Source organism: Tachyglossus aculeatus, chromosome 5, assembly GCF_015852505.1.
Source record: "Tachyglossus aculeatus isolate mTacAcu1 chromosome 5, mTacAcu1.pri, whole genome shotgun sequence".
Lineage (NCBI taxonomy): Eukaryota > Metazoa > Chordata > Mammalia > Monotremata > Tachyglossidae > Tachyglossus > Tachyglossus aculeatus.
This window is the reverse complement of record NC_052070.1, coordinates 87,733,164-87,749,214: the sequence shown is the minus strand read 5'-3', so window position 1 is coordinate 87,749,214 and position 16,051 is coordinate 87,733,164. Positions and strand designations below refer to the sequence as shown.

At 46.4% G+C, this 16,051-nt stretch overlaps 1 protein-coding gene and 1 non-coding gene across 2 annotated transcripts in view; one reads left to right on the top strand and one right to left on the bottom strand.

The window, feature by feature from the left end:
- PEBP4 (phosphatidylethanolamine binding protein 4) overlaps positions 1 to 16,051 on the top strand; it is a 212,016-nt gene that overhangs the window by 84,244 nt on the left and 111,721 nt on the right. The gene's annotated exons all lie outside the window — the stretch shown is intronic.
- LOC119929276 lies at positions 147 to 284 on the bottom strand. The gene has a single exon (XR_005451408.1). It is a non-coding gene; the product is annotated as a small nucleolar RNA SNORA7 (small nucleolar RNA).

Below are 16,051 nucleotides of genomic sequence, written 5' to 3'. Positions count from 1 at the left end.
CTGCAGTCATTCCAGTAGTGCTTCCATAGAGTTTTATTGGTAAAAATATGAAAGAGGTTTACCATTGCCTCCTTCTGTGCAGTGAACTTGAGTATTCGCCCTTGATACTCTCCCATGCTGCTGCTGCCCAGCACAGGTGAGTTTTGACTTGTAGCAGATTACCTTCCACTCTCTAGCCACTGCCCAAGCTAGGAATGGAGTGGATATGCCTCTGCCTGAGTCTCTCTCTAGTAGTCGAGACTGGTAGACTACTGGGCACTCTCCAGGTGTGACCCTGAGAGGTGGCTTGGCAGTAGTAAGTGTTTAATAAATATGATAATTATGCTATTATTACTGCTAAAAGAGCAGATATATGGCTTTCCACTGTTCAGATAGGACCTTTTTGGTCAACCATTTCTCAGTTCTAACAGTGGGGAAGGGGAAGTGTTTCCAGCTTCTGCAGTCTCGCTCCTACAGGCACAGCCCTGCTTCTTGGCCCTGGCTCTGATGGAGTAGGAGCCAGTAAGCCCAGGGATGCCACTCCAGCTTCGACTTGAAGATAACACAGTGCAGAGGTCCTAGAATCCTGCCTGGAGCTGTCAGGCCTCTAGCCATTGTGGGCATCTCTTTGAGGAGTCTCATGGACCTTGCCTGCAGCACACTTATTTGTTTCTTCGGCTATCCTCTCTCACACTCCAGACAAGACCAGGAGCCTAAGAAGGGAGGTCGAGGGCAAGCATCCAAGTGGAGACTATAACCTCGTTGTGGGCAGGGAATATGTCTGTTTATTGTTAAGGTGTTCTCTCCCTCCTATGAATGAATGACTACTATTATATGTGACAGGCTGGGTCCATAGGATTGGTACATAGGAATAGACGATAAAATGAGGCAGCAGGTTCAGACACAGTGGGATTGGGGTTCTGAACCAAGCACTGGAGAAAGTCTGGGGCAGCAAAATGAGACCGTGTTCTCAAAGACGGTTGGGAGACTTTTCCTCTTTCAGGCCACAGCCCGGGGCTTAAGAGTAAAATGGTCTCTGGCACCTCTTGCAGTATCAAAGCTGCTGTTCTAGAGGGTGGAGAAAGCTGAGAGTCAGTAAGGAGGAAGAGGGGAGGGATTAATCTGGAAGAACTTCTCGAGAAACTTCTTGGCTGGTTTCGTCCCATTTCCCTGTTGGGGTAGTTTCACCCCAGTGAAAAATCACGTTCTTCTTCCGGCCAGAAGGATCATTCAGTCAGTAGTTATTTATTAGACCTTGAGCCCTCTGTGGTTCAAGGACAGTATCCAACCTAATTATCTTGTATCTATATCAATACATAGTACACTGCTAAGCACATTGTAAGTACTCAACAGATACTATTATAATTATTATTTTTCTGAGCACCTACTGGAAACAGAACACTGTACTAAGCTCTTGAAAGAGTTCAAGGGAGTTAAGTTGATACTAGAATTAATTTATTGACAGTAGAAGGATGAAAAGTAGCTGGATAAAAAGTGTAAATTCATGAGGCGCAGCATAGTCTAGGGGAAAGGAGCTGAACCTGGAAGTCAGAAGATCTGGGTTCTAATACTTGTTCTACCACTTGTCTGCTGTGATCTTGGGCAGTCAACTTCTCTGGGTCTCAATGATCTCGTCTGAAAAAATAGGTTAAGATGCCTGTTCTCTCTCTCCCTTAGACAGTGAGCCCCATCTGGGATAGGGACTGTATCCAATCTGCTTATGTTGTATCTACCCCACCATTTAGTACAGCACTTAGCACATCGTAACTGCTTAACAAATACCACACATACAGAGAAATTCCAGGCCTCAGGATCGTTCCCAGGAGGATGAACTGCTGGTAGATTTTTTTCCCCCTTAACTTGCTTAGAACTCTTACCAGCATCTCTAGGTCTATTCTGTGGATGGAGAAAGTGAAGTTGCCAATAATAATGATAGTTGTAATAACTGTGATATTTGTTAAGCTCTTACTATGTGCCAGGCACTGGGTTGGATAGAAGATAATCGGGTTGGACACAGTTCCTGTCCCACATAAGGTCACAGTCTTAATTCCCATCTACAGATGAAGTAACTGAGGCACAGAGAAGATTAGTGACTTGCCCAAGGTCACACAAAAGACAAGTAAGTGGTGGAGCTGGGATTAGAACCCAGGTCATCTGACTCACAGGCCAGTGCTCTTTTCACTAGGCCACACTCTACTTCTGAAGATGAAGGAACTGCAGCAGCTGCAGCTCACCTGTCTCCCCCACCCCTCAGGACAAACCCTATTGACTCTTCTACTCATCTCTGGCTTGGCATTAAGGGCTTTCCATCTTCCTCTAGTGCTGTAGGCCTCCTGAAGGGAGACTGAGCTTGGTTTGCAAAGATACCTGGCTGCTGATTCAGACACTTGAAAAGGGAATCCACTCCTCAGGCCATGAATCCGAAAGACGCCAAAGGCATCCCCTTCTTGGCTGTCCTGGAAGCCGGTGCCAGATAAAGGAGAGAGCTAACTTCTCGGCTCCTCCCCTCTTCCGTTTCTGCCTTCTCTATTTGAGGCGAACATCTTGGTTGAACCATGTGCCAGGCACTGTACTAAGCGCTGGGGTCGATACAGGCAAACTGAGTTAAGGCACAGTCCCTGTCCCATGTGGGGCTCACAGTCTCAATCCCCATTTTATAAATGAAGTAACTGAGGCCAAGAGAAGTGAAATGTTTTGCCCAATGTCACACAGCAGACAAGTGAGAAGCAGCGTGGCTCAGTGAAAAGAGCACGGGCTTTGGAGTCAGAGGTCATGGGTTCAAATCCCAGCTCCACCAATTGTCAGCTGCGTGACTTTGGGCAAATCACTTAACTTCTCTGTGCCTCAGTTACCTCATCTGTAAAATGGGGATTAAGACTGTGAGCCCCTCGTGGGACTACCTCATCACCTTGTAACCTCCCCAGCGCTTAGAACAGTGCTTCGCACATAGTAAGCGTTCAATAAATGCCATCATTATTATTATTATTAAGTGACAGAACCAGGATTAGAACCCATGACCCTCGACACCCAGGCCCGTGCTCTATCCACTACTCCATGCTGCAAGTAATGAGGTTGGGCTCCCATTCTGGGTCAGCCAGCAGTCTTATGGGGTTCCCATTCTTTCAGTGACCAGTTTCTCTTGGACTCCTGGCTGCCGCAGGAAAGGTGTGCAGCAATGCAGGCATGGGGCATATTCATGAAGGCGCTGTTGCCTGGGAAACCACCAGCCGTACATGTGTGTTCCATAACAGCATCTCTGTGATCATGTGGCTCAGATCCGCCCGTTCTGGCTCACCTGGACCACAAGTGGATCTGCTGAGATGGATCATGGCAGGCAGATCCTACCTGGCCTTTTCCCCAAAACGATAGAGGCAACAGCTCAGCCACCTCCTTTCCTTCTCTAATTTCCCCAGCCCATCAGTATTTTCATCTAGATCTTGACCCCCGTTAGACCACATGCTTTCCTGTTGGTCTGTGATTCCTCAAAGTGCTTCACTGATACTGCTACTTCATTGGCCGTAGTATTTCCAGACCTGCCCGGCTTCACTACCAAAGATGGGGTTCCGGCTTGGCAGCTGAGAGCCGTTATAAAGTCTCCTTAATTCTTCCCCCAAGTAAAAATCCAATCCTCTTCTTCCTGCTCTAGCCCCAAAAGAAACAGAGACACTTTCTAGGAGGTGGAGATGATCAAACATCTCCTTTCCCCTCACTCCATCAGTCCAACCCCAGAAAACAATTCTAGCTGGATTTTAGATAAGTAGTTTTTTTATTCATACATAGTTGTATTTATTGAGTGCTTATTGTGTGAAGAGCACTGTACTAAGCGCTTGGGAGAGTACAACAATAAACAGACACATTCCCTGCCCACAGTGAACTTGCCGGTTGTTATTTGAGGGCAGGACATGCGTGTCTTGCTTCTTGCTGATTCTCCGTGGGGCTCAGTGGTGCTCAAGAAGTTAGTTAATTGGGATAACCACTTCCTTGAGTGATTGTAACTGGAATTTGAATAGGGGCTCTACCCTTGCTTCACCCTTCTATGCAAGAGGAGCATAATCTGTGACTTACCCCATGTGGGACACCAGTTGGATACAGTAGATGGGAGAGGCCTGAGATGGCCCCAGGATGCCTGCTTGGTGCTACCTCTCTATAAAAGAAGGAAAACCCTAACTCTCTTGCCATGCCTGGAGGCTTCACGAGTTAAGGCTTGTGGAGAGCTTGAAGCATCTCCGCTAAATAATTGGTAGTTTGGAACTAAGTTGTTGTTCCTGTTGATATGACATAATAGTCCCTTGTATTTCTATCTTCCCTCTTGGAGGAATGGGAAGTGCCTCACAGACGTGATCTCATTCCCCTCAGTTGTCCTGGAAGGTAAAGGAAGGGGATGAAACATTCGTACCCATTTTGCAGATGGAAAAACTGAGGCCCTGAGTGAAGCGGTCACTTGGCAAGCCCAAACTATTTCAGGAACAAAACTCAGTAGCACCCTCCCAGTTCTCATAATAATAACTGGGGTATTTGTTAAATGCCTGCTATGTGCCAGGCCACTGTAATCAATCAATCAATCGTATTTATTGAGCACTTACTGTGTGCAGAGCACTGTACTAAGCACTTGGGAAGTACAAGTTGGCAACATATAGAGACAGTCCCTACCCAACAGTGGGCTCACAGTCTAAAAGGGGGACACAGAGAACAAAACCAAACATACTAACAAAATAAAATAAATAAAATAGATATGTACAAGTAAAATAAATAAATAAATAAATAGAGTAATAAATATGTACAAACATATATATATATATGTATACGTATACATATATACAGGTACTAAATGCTGGGTTTGATACAAGATAATCAGGTCAGACACAGTCCCTGTTCCACATGGGGCTTAGAGCCTAAGTAAGAGGGAAAACAGATGTTTAATCTCCATTTTACAGATGGGGAAACTGAGGCCCAGAGGCTTGAAGTGACTCAGTCAAGGTAACACAGCAGGCAAGCATTGGAGCCGGGATCAGAACCCAGGGTCTCTGACTCTCAGGACAGTTAATGCTCTTTCCACTAGACCACACTGCTACTCCAGGGTCCTGTTGGGCTGGCACCAATGGGGACCACCACCCCCAGCCCCCAGACAGGGCTTGGTCCAGTTGGGTGAGGGCTACCCTTCAACCATCCCAAAAGCCATTCTCCATCCTTGACACCCTTCCCCAGTCGGAGACCAGGATCAGATGACCCGTCTCCCCTCCTCGGGGCCAGCAGTCTTTTGTGATACCTGGACACGACCTGGCCCCATCGAGACAAATACCAACAGGAGCCCAACCCTGTGGAGGCAAGGCTGCCAGCCTAACCACTTGGCCCCATCTAGGGCTGGCGTGGTCACCACAAACAAGTGAGAAAACACCACCTTTCCAGGCCGGAATCTGAAAGAAACTGGAAACCTGCTGTTAGCTCCATCCCTATCTCTTCTCATGTTTGCTGTTATTTTTTAACACATTTTTTTTTTGCATAGAAGCACTATCCTCCTCCCCAGAGCTTGCCTGTAGCGAAGGCATGGTCTCTACAACTGCAATTATTTCAGAGAACAGATGGAGTGAGGAGCAGAAAGTCTGTTAATAGTAATAGAAATGCTACATGTTAACCTGGACAGCACATGATGACAGTCCCATGACTACCCGTTCTGTTCCCACCAGCTGGGCAACGAAGTAGAAATGAGATATTCACAAACACTGCCATCAGCCACGTAGCCACCTAAAGTTAGAACTCAAATTCCTTCACACTAAGGGCCCTGGAGACTCCAGCAGCTTCGGCCCACAGCGGAGAAGGCCACATTATGGTTCGGGAAGGAGAGGATCTTTGTGAGGTATTTGAACCCCTTTTGGGCTATGAGAGTCAATCTAACCTACCGTTGGCTTGAGCCCAGTTTCAGGCTTGAGTAAGAAGTGGCTTCCCCCGGCCTACCCACACTGCTTAACTATTGGTGTTAGGCAGGGAAGATTGATGTGGTAGCGTGGGTTTCTGCCCTAAATAACCTCCAATCACCATACTCTTCCTCTGTTGGTTCCTGAAGTTGGGTGAGTGGGACTTCAACTATGTACACCTGGGCCCATCTTAGGTGGTCATGGTCTCTTTCCTAGGGCAGACCACCCTTGCAGAGGTGTGGTTATTGCTTAGTTAACCTCACAGCCAGGGAGCCAACCCAGCCGAGGGGACCCCACTAGCAAGGCACTAGATTTAGGCTCCAGTCTCCTTGGAGGTGAGGGTTCAAATTCTCTGCTGCCATTTATTAGGAAGCAGCATAGCCTAGTGGATAGAGCACAGGCCTGAGATTCAGAAGGACCTGGGTTCTAATCCCAGCTCAGGCACTTGTCTGCTGTGTGATCTTGGGCTTAGTACAGTGCTCTACGTACAGTAACCGCTCAATAAATGACTGAATGAATGAATTTAACTTATCTGTGCCTCAATTCCCTCATCTGTAAACTAAAGACTAAGATGGTGAGCCCTGTGTGGGACAGGGACCATGTCCAACCCGATTATTTTGTATCTACCCCAGCACTTAGAACAGTACATATACTAACTGCTTAACAAATATCACAATTATTTTTATTATTATTATTATTAAACAGAAGTCGGGTTCCATTCCTGGACACTGGTAGCTCAGAGAGGTGAAGTGGTTCAGAACTCACCTTGAGTACTTTGGAAGAACAACGGAGAGACCCTCTAGACTGTGAGCCCGTTGTTGGGTAGGGACCATCTCTATATATTGCCAACTTGTACTTCCCAAGCGCTTAGTACAGTGCGCTGCACACAGTAAGCACTCAATAAATATGATTGAATGAATGAAAGGGAATCCCAGCTTGCCTGGACCTTCACTTCTCCATCTGTAAAATGAAGAGATCATCTCTGATCCCTCCCCCAATTTTAGCCTTCCTCCTTCCCAGAGCTGCTGTGGATATGGACAAAGAGGTAATGTTTGTAAAGTACTTTGAGCTACTTTGAAAAGAAGCCTGTGATAGGTATATTGTTATTCTTTGTGCTAGAAAAAAGTCACCACTTACAGTGAAATTTTCCCTTGGATTGAAGAAATGGGATATATGATGCATTCATTTAACTAGAATCTCTTCCACATTTTTTTCCTCTTGTTCTCCTACCCTTTCCCCCTTCCCTTTCTCTTTCCTATTATCCTTTCCCCTTTCCTCTTTTTCTTTCCTATTCTCTTTCCCCCATATTTCTCTTTCTCCTTCCCCTTGCCTTTTCTTTCACATTGGACTGCAATTGTTTAGCATCATCTCTTAACACCTGTCAGATGTCTGCTGGGGGCACTGCACTGAGGAAAATTCTGGAAATGGTGCCATTCTGTTATCTTCAGTTTCACAAATGGGAAAATTGGGATCAAGGTAGGAAACTTCCCGAGAAGGAAGCAAGGGCAAAGATGGGATAGAACCCTTCTCCCTGAGCTCCCAGATTGTGTTCGGTCATTTCCACTCCAGTCCACACCTCACCTCTGCTCTCCGGATCATTTTTCTTTAGAACCATTCAGTCCACGTCTCCCTGTTCCTCAAGAACCTCCGGTGGTTGCCCATCCACCTCCGCATCAGGCAGAAACTCCTTACCATCAGGTTTAAAGCATTCAATCACCTTGCCTCCTCCTAGCAATCAATCAATTATTCAGCCAATCATTTTGATTGGATGCTTACTGTGTGTAGAGCACTTGGGAGAATATATGGATATATACGTAAGTGCTATGGGGTTGAGGGAGGGGTGAATAAAGTGTGCAAATCCAAGTACAAGGGTGACGCCGAAGGGAGTGGGAGAAGAGGAAATGAGGGCTTAGTTGGGAAAGGGCTGTTGGGGAAGATGTGCATTTAATGAGAAGCAGTGTGACCTAGAGGATAGGGCATGGGATTGGGAGTTAGAAGAACCTGAGTTCTAAAACCGGCTCCCTATTTGCCTGCTGCAGCATGCAGAGAAGCAGCGTAGCTCAGTGGAAAAAGCCCAGGCTTTGGAGTCAGAGGTCATGGGTTCAAATCCCGGCTCCACCAACTGTCAGCTGTGTGACTTTGGGCAAGTCACCCAACTTCTTTGGGCCTCAGTTACCTCATCTGTAAAATGGGGATGAAGACGGTGAGCCCCCCACCGTGGGACAACCTTGTAACCTCCCCAGCACCTAGAACAGTGCTTTGCACATAGTAAGCACTTGATAAATGCCATCATTATTATTGCTGCATGATCTTGGGCAAGTCAATTAGCTTCTCTGTGCCTCAGCTATCTCATCTGTAAAATGGGGATAAATACTGTGAGCCTTTTGTGAGACAGGGACCGTGTCCAACCTGATTAACTTGTACAAACCCCAGTGCTTAGTACGGTGCCTGGCACATAGTAAGTGCTTAATGAATACCTTTTAAAAGAAATTCCTACTTCTTACCTTTCCTCACTGCTTTCCTCCTACAACCCAGCCCACACACTTTATTGGTCTAATGCCAACATACTCACTCTACCTTGATGTTGCCTATCTCACTGCCAACCTCTCACCCATGTCCTGCCTCTGGCCTGGCGTACCATCCCTCTTCAAATATGACAGATTCATTCAGTCATATTTATTGAGCGCTTACTGTGTGCAGAGCACTGTACTAAGCTCTTGGGAAGTACAAGTCGGCAACATATAGAGCCGGTCCCTACCCAACAATGGGCTCACAGGCTAGAAGGGGGAGACAACAAAGCAAAACATGTAGACAGGTGTCAAAGCCATCAGAATAAATAGAATTATAGCTCTATGCTCATTATTAATAAAATAAATAGGGTAGTAAATATGTACAAGGTGATTCTCCTACCTTCAAACTTACTAAAAGCATATCTCCTCCAAGAGGTTTTCTCTTCAATTTTATTTTTTTTTAAATAGCATATATTAAGCATTTACTACGTGTCAAGCACTGTACTAAGGGCTGCGGTAGAAGAAAGCTAATCAATTAGGACACAGTCCATGTCCCACATGGGACTCGCAGTATTAATCCCCATTTTCCAGAAGAGGTAACTAAGGCACAGAGAAGTTAAGTGATTTGCCCAAGGTCCCACAGCAGACAAAGGACATAACTGAGATTAGAAACCAGGTCCTTCTGAGTCCCGGGCCTGTGTTCTAGCCACTGTGGCATACTGCTTCCCGGACTAAGCCCTCATTTCCTCTTTTCCCACTCCCTTCTGCATTACCCTTGCATTTGGATTTGCATTCTTTATTCACCCCTCCCTAAGCCCCACAGCACTTCAATACATATCCACAATTTATTTAGTTATGTCAATGTTTGTCTTCCCCTCTAGACTGCAAGCTCCTTTTAGGCGGGGGACATGTTTACCCCTCGGTTTATGTGGTACGCTCCCAAGATCTTAAAAGAGTGCCCTGCATAAAATAAACATTCAATAAACATGATTGATTGATTCCAGAGATTAGCCAAACCTGTTTGAACCAGGCAAAGGGGCTTTCCCTCCAGTCGTATTGAGGCTGCAGATGCAATGGAGGGATTGATTTCCCCCAGAGGTCTGGGCAGCACAATGATGGAAGGAATTTGATTCTGGAAAGTCAGTACATACTGCCAACAAGTAAATTGTTGTAGTGTATGTTTTGAAGTGCCCAAGTGCTGGAAGACAGGTGAAGAATGAGTTTTAAAAATGCAAACAAGTCACATTGCATTGGAAATTACCAACCCCAATCCAGACTTTGTTTGCTCTCCTTCTGCCCCCTCCCCTCCCTTCCCCAACTTTTCTCCCTGGATCCTTACCTAGATAAACATCTCTTCCCTCACTCTTTCCATCCTCTCCCTTTCCATGTGTCCTTTTGGAGTAGCTACCATGTGTGTAAAACACCCGTCAACAATGGGACTTTTCAGCACGGAACACAATGTTTGAAGGTGAATTTCCTCCTTTTCCCTCTGTGCCTCAGTCCATGAGTAGCCAATTTGATGCCCTCTGGGCTCTAAGTTGGCCAAAGAGACTCTTTGCCTGGAAGGCATTGGCCCTTGGGAGTAAGGACAACAGGTTGCCCTGGGTGATCAATAAATGCACATCTTCTTTCCTGATCTGTCACTTGGAGTGGAGCACTGGGCTAACTGGGAAGTAGCATATGTATAGTATGTTATGCAGCTTAGGTAATATAACATAATGCCATAAAAAGGATGCAGGATAAGGGTCTATATGGAAGCCCACAGGATCTGAAGTGTGTCACCTGGGGACCCCATGACCTCTGTCCTTCTCCTACATCACCATTGTGATCCCTATAAACATGGGCACCATGTTTGGGACTCTGTGGTAGGAGCTGAGATGGAGGAAATCAGATGCTATCAGGACTGCACGGAGGGCAGGGGACAGACCAATTAATTAACCAGTAGCATTTTGTTAAGCATTTACTTTTTTATACATACATGCATACAATCATATTTATTGAGCACTTACTGTGTGTAAAGCACTGTACTAAGCACATGGGAGAGTACAATATAACAATAAATAGATATATTCCCTGCCTATGACAAGCTTACAATCTAGAGGGGGAGACAGATATTAATATAAGTGACTTGCCGAGGGTCACATAGCAGACGTATGGCAGAGTCGGGACCAGAACCCTGATCTTTCTGAATCCCAAGCCTGTACTCTATCCTTCAGGACATGCTGCATTTACTTTGTGCAGAGCACTGTACTAAGCATTTCAGAGAGTACCATACAATTGGTAGATATGAGTTCTTGTCCTCAAGGAGCTTACAGTCTAGCAGAGGAGATAGACAAGAAAAGAAACTATAGGTGGGGAAAAACAGTGTGGTGTAAAGATATATACATAAGTACTACTGGTGGGGAGGGAGAGGAGGCAGAAGAGGAGTAACCAAGTGTTTGGGTGGCTGGAAAATGCTGAAGAAGCACTTATGGGCAGGGAATGTGCCTGCTAATTCTGCTGTAATGCACTCTTCCAAGCGCTTAGTACAGTGCTGTGCACGTGATGTGTTCAATAGATGCCATCGATTGACTGATTGGAAATAAGAGATTCATCAGGGAAGGCTTCCTGGAAGAGATGTGATTCTGAAGGGCCTTGAATATGGGGAGAGCAGTGGTCTTCTGGATGTGAAGGGGGAGGGAGTTCCAGGCCAAAGGGAAAAAGGTCAGCAGACTCTGGGATTGTGGAGGCTTAGAGACCTTTCATCCATTCAATTGTATTTATTGAGTGCTTACTGTGTGCAGAGCACTGTACTAAGTGCTTGGGAGAGTACAATATAACAATAAACAGACACATTCCCTGTCCCTAATGAGCTTATAGACTAGAGGAACAAGCTAAGGCCTGATTCCTCTGGGGCTCCTGTTGAGTCTTCTCCTCCCAGCTCAGAGTCTCTAGTTATAACTAGGGGGGGGCGGAAACAGGTCACCAAGTTTCCCTTAGGAGCATCATTTCATCCCCAACCACGTGTTTCTGGTCTCCAAAAGGAGCTGATTCTGCCCACCCAATCCCTTACCATCAGCCTTATGTAGGATGGTGAGGGGGCTGGAGTTGGAGCTGGAGCTGCCGAGACTGATTAGGGTGTACATTTTCATGATCGAGGAGACTCTCTTCCCTCGCTCTGCTTGACCAAGAAGCTTCCTTCGGGCAGCCAGGGCCAGGCAGTAGAAAGTGAGTCCTAGAACACCGGACCAGTCTCTGACTATGATTGGCTGTCACCACTGCTGTCGTTTGTCTGGAGGACCCATCTATAAATAAATCAGTCGTAGTTACTGAGTGCTTACTGTGTGCAGAACAGTCTACTAAGTGCTTGGGAGAGGAAAATAAAACAGAGTTGGTAGACACATTCCCTGCCCACTGTGAGCTTACAGTCTAGGCAGGGAGACAGACAAATGCAATAAATAAATTTTGAATATGTGCCAAAGTGCTTTTGGGCTGAGGAAGAGGTGAATAAAGGGAGCAAATCCAAGTGCAAGGATGATACAGAAGGGAGGGGAGAAGAAGAAATGAGGGCTTAGTCATGGAAGGCCTCTTGGAGGAGATGTGACTTCAATAAGTCTTTGAAGGTGCGGAGAGCGATCATCTGTCAGATTTGAAAAGGGAGGGCATTCCAGGCCAGAGGCAGGACGTGGGCGAGAGGTTGGCATTGAGATAGACAAAATAGAGGTAAGTGACTAGGGTAGATTTAGAGGAATGGAGAGTGCGGGCTGGGTTATTGTAGTGGAGTACTGGGGTAAGGTAGGAGGGGGCAAGGTGATTGAGTGCCTTAAAGCCAATAGTAAGGAGTTTCTGTTTGATGCAGAGGTGGCTGAGGCAACTACTTGAAGTTTGGGGAAACATAGACTGAATGTTTTTGTAGAAAAACAATCTGGGCAGCGGAGTGAATTATGGACTGGAATGGGAAGCGATAGGAAGCAGGGAGTCAATGAGGAGGCTGATGCAGTAATCAAAGGGAGATAGGACAAGTGCTAAAACCAAGCATTATCCTATAGTCACAGGTCGAAGGCCAACATGAAGAGGGCAGATCCAGTTTCATTTCCCTCTAGACTGTAAGCTCCATTTTTTTGTATGGCATTTATTAAGTATTTACTATGTGCCAGGTACTGTACTAAGCAGTGGGGTAGATACAAACAAATAGGATGGGACATAGTCCTTGTCCCACATAGGGCTCACGGTCGTCATCCCCTTTTTAATAATAATAATAATAATAATAATAATGTTGATATTTGTTAAGCGCTTTCTATGTGCCAAGCACTGTTCTAAGCACTGGGGTAGACACAAGGTCATTAGGTTGTCCCACGTGGGGCTCACAGTCTTAATCCCCATTTTACAGGTGAGGGAACTGAGGCCCAGAGAAGTGAAGTGACTTTGTCAGGGTCACACATCAGACAAGTGGCAGAGCTAGGATTAGAACCCAGCCACTCTGACTCCCAAACCCATGCCCTTTCCACTAGGCCATGCTGCCTTGTGGGCAGGGATACTCTTTTGCATCATTCTCTCCCAAATGCTTAGTACACTGCTCTGCTCATGATAAGTGCTCAATAAATAAAATTGATTGATTTGATTGATTGATTGATCACTTTTGGGTCCTGCCTCTTTCTTCCTTTTGTGTTCAGGGTTCTCCTGGACAGGGTGTGTGGTCAATAGACTTGACCAAACAGAACAGAGAGAACTGGCTAAAGGTTGTGAGTGGATGCCCCAGAAGCCAAGCCCCATTCTTTACAGGTTCCAACACCAGGTATCAGGCCTTGTCCTGGATCCGTAGACAACATAGAGAAGAGAGCTTCTGTGAATTGACATCCTGCTCCTTTGACTCTTAAATCTCATTTTGGAAAGTGAAACTCCTTTTGATTTCCTAAAAGCACCAACTGTTTTACCGGTTTGAGGTGGAGAGGTTGCCAGTCCTGAGGGTAGGTGAAGGGAAAGTGGGTTGGAAGTACTTAAAGGGGATGTGAGAGATGCCCCTCATCCCTGAGAGTCCCCCCCACATCCTCCTTTCCTTCCCCTCCCCTGCTCCCTCACCTTTCATTGATTCATTCACTTATTCAATTGTATTTATTAAACAGTTACTTTGTGCAGAGTACCGTACTAAGTGCTTGGGAAAGTACAATGCAACAGTAAACAGTGATGATCCTTGCCCACAGCAAGCTCGCAGTCTAGAGAAGCAGCTTGGATTAGTGGAAAGAGCACGGGCTTGGGAGTCAAAGGATGTGGGTTCTAATCCCAGCTCCACCACTGGTCTGTTGCATGACCTTGGGTAAGCCACTTAACTTCTCTGCACCTCAGTTACCTCATTTGTAAAATGGGGATTAAGACTGTGAGCTGTACTTGGAACAACCTGATTACCTTGTATCTACCCCAGTGCATAGAACAGTGCTTGGCACATAATAAGTGCTTAACAAATACCATAATTATTGTTATTATTATTATTATTATTATTATTAGAGGGGTGCTCTATTGCTGTGTATGGTGGGGGCAGGGCAGATGTTGGGGTTGGGGCTAAGTCTGGGGCTGGGATAGGGGCAGGGGCTGCAGAAGGATCTGGAACAGGGGTGGAGCTGGAGCAAAACAGGAGCTTGGGCTAAGGGGCTGTCAGTGGCTGTGGGGCGGGGAGGGAAACAAGGATGGGAGCTATTTCAGGGGCAGGGGCCAGAGACCTTGTACCCCAATTCCCCCAGGACCATCCCTGGGTGGGGGTTCAGAAAAGGAGCTAGAACACCGTAACGTAGTCTAATCAAAAGGTGATGTGCAGATAGTGATGCCAAGGGCTGGGTAGCCTGTTGGTGCCCTCTGCTGTGACATCCTGCCCAGGAAGTGGCAGTATGCACTCTGTGACCCCTGGAATCAATCATATTTAGTAAGTGTTTACTATGTGCAGAGCAACCCTCCCTAGGCACTTGGGAGGGTACAATACAACAGAATTAGCAGACACATTTCCTGCCCATAATGAGCTTACAATCTAGAGGGGGAGACAAACGTTAATATGAATAAATAAGTAATTTACAATATGTAATTTAAAGATATGTGCATAAGTGTTTTGGGGTTGGAAGTGCGGGCAAATGTCAAGTGTCTAAAGGTCACAGATCCAAGTGCATATATGACACAGAAGGGAGAGCGAACTGGAGAAAAGAGGGCTTAATTGAGGAAGACCTCATGGAGGAGATGCTTTGAAGGTGGAGAGAGTGGTGGTCCTGCATATATAAAAGAGGAGTGGGTTTCAGGGTAGGGGGAAGACGTGGGAAAGGGGTCAGTGGAGAGATAGATGAGATCGGGGCACGGTGAGTAAGCTGGCACGAGAGGAGCGGAGTGTGTGGGCTGGGCTGGATAAGAAGATCAGTGAGGTGACATAGGATGGGGAGTTGATTGAGTGCATTAAAGCCAACAGCAAGGAGTTTCTGTTTGATATGGAGGTGGATGAGGAGTCGTTGGAGGTTCTCGAGGAGCAGGGAAACATGGCCTGAACATTTTTGTTGATAAAGTAATTCATGCAGCAGAATGGAGTATGGATTGGAGTGGGGAGAGACAGGAGGTCAGCGAGGAGGCAGGTGCACTAGTCAACGTGGGTTAGGATAAGTGCTTGGATCAGCATGGTAGCAGTTTGGCTGGAGAAGAGAGGGTGGATTTTAGTGATGTTGTGAAGGTAGAACTCACAGGATTTGGTGACAGATTGAACATGTGGGTGGAATGAGAGAGATGAGTCAAGGACAATACCAAGGGTATGGGCTTGTGAGGTTGGGAGGGTAGGGGTGGTGTCTACAGTGATGGGAAAGACTGGGGGAGGGCAGGGTTTGGGTGGGAAGATAAAGAGTTCAGTTTGGGATATATTTAATTTGAGATGTTGGCAGGACATCCAAGCAGATATGTCTTGAAGACAGAAGGAAATGCGAGATTGCAAAGAGGAAGAGAGATCAGGTCTGGAGCTGTAGATCTGGGAGTCATCTGCATAGATATGGTAATTGAAGCCATGGAATTGAATGAGTTCTCCAAGGGAGTGGGTGTAGAGGGAGAATAGAAGGGGACCTAGAACTGTTAGAGGGTGGGAGGCAGAGGAGGAGCCAGCAAAAGAGACTGAGGAGTGGTCAGAAAGGAGGAAAACCAAGAGAGGATGGTTTGGATCAGCTTGGATCAATGTCAAGTGTCTAAAGGTCATAGATCCAAATGCATAGATGACACAGAAGGGAGAGCGAACCAGAGAAAAGAGGGCTTAATTGAGGAAGGCCTCTTGGAGGAGATACTTTGAAGGTGGAGAGAGTGGTGGAGGTTCTTATCCTAACCCTCAAACACTTATCCTAACCCACAGAAAGGATCCTAACCCACCTTATCCTTATCCTAACCCACCTTTCCTGAAGACAGGAGGAAATGTGAGATTGCAAAGAAGGAGAGAGATCAGGTCTGGAGCTATAGATCTGGGAGTCATCTGCATAGACATGGTAATTGAAGCCATGGAATTGAATGAGTTCTCCAAGGGAGTGGGTGTAGAGGGAGAATAGAAGGGGACCTAGAACTGAGCCTTGAGGGACACCCAGTTAGAGGGTGGGAGGCAGAGGAGGAGCCAGCAAAAGAGACTGAGGAGTGGTCAGAAAGGAGGAAAACCGAGGGGAAGGCAGATGGTGG